This window comes from Silene latifolia, chromosome 4 (assembly GCF_048544455.1).
Source record: "Silene latifolia isolate original U9 population chromosome 4, ASM4854445v1, whole genome shotgun sequence".
In the NCBI taxonomy this organism is placed as follows: domain Eukaryota; kingdom Viridiplantae; phylum Streptophyta; class Magnoliopsida; order Caryophyllales; family Caryophyllaceae; genus Silene; species Silene latifolia.
In genome coordinates, this window is record NC_133529.1 from 5,269,613 (window position 1) to 5,273,852 (window position 4,240).

Below are 4,240 nucleotides of genomic sequence, written 5' to 3' on the forward strand. Positions count from 1 at the left end.
AGTAAGGGGTGAGGGTACGTATTAGGAAGCTCTTTTGATCGAACACCTAATCCCGCCCGCCTCGATAGCGGCCTCTACTAATGATTGGGGAAGTTATTCGTACTCGATATATCGTCGGCTATATGCATGAATGCAACATCCATAGATTAATCCTAACATGTGAAGATTAGACTAAGTCGGTGAAACACGTAATTAGCATACAATTGGGTCGAAGTAGGATTTAATGTATATTTACATGTGAGAACATACAAATGATGAAAGAAATGCAATAATTATAAACTACAATAAATATAAATTACAATAATTACATTGGATTAGGCGATTTATGTCGAAAATACCTTTAAAACGGATAATTTGGGAAAAAGGAAATAAAAGAATGAAAGAATAAAAATTACGAACAGGAATTAGCGTGATAATACGGATATTAGTTAGTTAATACGTAATCTAAACAAACTAGGTCAAGGCAGAAAAGGGATTCAGGGACAGAATTCACCCTGGAACAGGCGCAGCAGACACTGCGCCCTTTGGAAGAGGCGCACAATTTTGCGTCGTCTGTTCAAGGGTGAGTTGAGGCCGAAGCCGGAGCGCAAATCGTTAATATTAATTGGTAAATTTTAAGGATTGATTAGATTATTTACTCGGATGAAAGTTATTAATGAATTATTTACATATGATTGAGGTCATAAAAACAGTAAAACATGAGTGAGACGGAAACAAGACAGATTAATCATGTGAAGGGTCGATGTTAATGAACGATTAATTAGTGACATCGGTGAAACAAACTAAACAATGACGAAATATCAATGAATATGGATGCAAATATATCAATGACGAATCTCAGAAACTCAATATGGACAGATTGAATCCCTAAAAATCCGGGTTTGAACATTAATGACGAAAACCCGTAAATATTGATTATCTAGGATTTAAGTCGGAACAACAATGAATAAAACATATTAATGATGAATGAATAATTTATTAATGATCATGTGAACGAATTAACAGAAAACAAAACAAAAGAAATTAATTTGACACGAATTACAGAGGACGGAGGAAGAAGAAAAGAAGCAGGAACTGCGGTAGCCTCACGAAGAGGCGCAGCAGATGCTGCGCTCCTTTGAAGAGCGCGGCGATTCTTTGCGTCTTTTCTCGACGTCGTCACCGGAAATCCGCAAAAAAGGGTTTTAAAGACGGTTTTAGAAATCGGTTTTAATGGTGTTTTTCGACATAAATCTTACAATTGTTATACGAAAAATCAAAAGTACAATAAAATAAAAGGATTAATACACCCTCAGACTTACATGTTGACGAAACGAGAAGAACTAAGAAGATCGATTAGTGATGCTCGACGCGAATGCAAGGAAAGAGTGCCCTCGAAAGAGGAAAACGATTTAACAAATTGATTAATTAGATTGATTGAGTGTAGTGGTCAAATTGGTCGGTCATGCAACGGAGAGGCTGGTACCCGGAAGGATCCGAGCTTACGTGGTCGAATGTTCAAGCACGTAGGCGCCAATTAGTAAGAACGAAGTCTAGAATGCAAAGGGAGAAGAGAAGGGCGGACACTCGCGTGAGAAATATGAGGAACGAAAGCTCCTATTTATACTAATCACGTGAAGGAATAGGGTTTCGGAGACTCTTTGGAAGTGAATCTCGGAAAGATAAAAAAAAAAGATACGTAAATCATGCAAAGAAGGGCCTGGGAAGAGGCGCAGCAGCCACTGCGTCTCTTGGAAGAGGCGCAAAGACTGGCGTTGCGTCTGTTCCCGGGAGGTTTCCTCTGTTTAAGAAAGATTTCCGTGTTTAAGTTATGGTAGGACGGATTTAATTCGATTATCTTTTGAATATTACGGGATATTATTTGCCAAAAGATAAAATTTGTGAAATATGGAATAGAAATATCCGGAATATTCGGTAACATTCGACTCGGGATTTACTTGACTATCGAGAAAATGGAGACGGTTTTTGACCCGGACTCGAATGTACTCTAATTCTGCCAAAACGACCGTATCGGCACGTAGATGACAACTAAGAGGTTGACATTAATATTTGAGCAATCACTTGACGATAATCTTACGAATTGTCACTAATCGTTCCGCGAATCAAACATGCGGCCCAATCATCACCGGGTGGTTTGCGAGGGTGCGTAAACGAGGTGTCTCTGAGCCCCCACTTTGACCGAGGCTTGGACAAGGCGAAAGTCAAAGTATAGCCATCAGGTCAATCGAAGATTACAACCTGACGACTATGGCGACGCGAGGCGGCTCAAGGGGTCTGAACCAAGGACCTGTCGTCGGGAACATTTTAGAGTCTGTCGACTATCGGGGAGGGTCGTTTAAAGTCCATTAGACTACGTAAGGAGGCTCGCCAGCCATAAGAAGAGACCATACCTGAGACTTCTTCTCGAGATACTTCCGGAGGTGCATAGGAGCTAAGGTTGAGCGTAGGAGCTAAGGGTAAGACCTAAAAGATATATAAGGATTGGTGCTAGGGATGTGGGACCCTAAAGGAAAGCATTGACGGGAAGGAGGCCAAATATGAGTTTCGACCTAAGGGTAACTAAGCTTTGGGTATAGGGACCTCTGGAGAGCGACACCCTGTCGAACTCCGCGGGGAAACGAGAAATATTGGAAGCAGCAGGACGTCGGTAGAAACTGCTGGGGGGAATCCGCTTGCGTTGGTCTCAAGCGAACTCAGGCAAGAAAACTTGAGGTTGAAGTTGAATTTGCTTGCGTTGGTCTCAAACGAACTCTTGTTGGGGAACATACCGACAATTAGGGACATCTTGATCGACGGGGAAGAAGGTCTTGAGTGAGCAGTACTGCAAAATACCACTGCGCTGGGCGAAATAAACTGAGCAATACTGCAAAATACTGCTGCGAGGGATAAAATGAATTTGGACGATTTCGCAAAATATCTTGTCGCTGGATAAAATGTGGGCGAAACGAAGGAAAATCGTCGAAACGGACCAAAAGTGATGAAAATGTCATCGAGGAAGAGGCGCACCAAAGATGGGCCCACAAATAACGAACTCATAACGAATTTTCGAAAATCCGCAAGGAGGGAAACAGGGAAGAGGCGCAGCAAGAGCTGCGTCTCTTGGAAGAGGCGCAGCGCCTGCTGCGTCTTTTCCCCAATTTGACAATTCTGCGTAAAAAACGCGAAATCAGAAGGGTTTTATTTCATTATTTCGAAACACAAATCCTTCAATTTCTCTCTCAAATCTTCACCATTTCCGTCAAGGTTGGATTCAAAAGCTTGCTTAAAATATGACTAATCGAGGTATGTGTTTTAATCTTGCATTAATCTTCCACATTTGTCGAATTTTGAGCCGCGAACATTAGGGTTTTCGACCCTTTTGATCGAAAATTTGGGGCTTTTCCCCCAAATGGATTTGTCATGCCAAATTGATACTAGAAATGAGTAGTAGGCAATGTTAGGAACATAACCATGTATTTGCTTTGAATTTTCATCAAGTTTTGAGCCCTTGAGCGAATTTTGGGACGGTTTCACAGCTAGATCGAAAATTGCTTCGAAAATGGCCTTAGGATTGCCCATTTGTGATGAAATTTGATATTTGGGACCCTTGGGTGATGGGTAAACTTCCTGTCATCTCGGAATTTTGGTTGGTGACAACTTTTGCAGGGCACCTTTCTAGGGCATAATCGCCGTTATAGCGAAATCTTTGCCGAATTTTCGACTTGAACCGGAACTAGGCTTTGATTTTGACTTGACTTGACCCAATTTGTCACATGAGTGATTGATTTGGTGAGAATATGGCCAAGGATGGCCAGACGGGGCAATTTAGGGCCTTGAAGGCTCGAAATACTACTTAACAAAGGGTGTCATCATGTGATGCGGCCTGGATTTGCTTTAACATTGCAGGGGACGATGCTTCCACTTCCGGGAGGACTCCCATGGAGGTAGACGCCAGCGCGGTTGAGGAGGCTTTAGAGCAGGCTTTCACTGACGCGGTGATGGGCTGCTGAGACGAGGTTCCGAGGAGGAGGCTGTTGATGAGGAGGAGATTCGAGACGGGCCCACCTCGGACGAGGGGTCGTCGGTGAGAGGAGCTCCGCGTGGCCGAGACCGGGAGAGTAGGCACCTTGTGTGGGCTGCAGAGGGTCACTTGTCCTACAGGACGGTGAAGAGCTTGGTAAATAGGAATTCCCTAACTCTTTCTGCTTTTTGTTCAAATTTCTTTCAAATTCACTTCAAAACTAAAGATAGCTTTATTTCG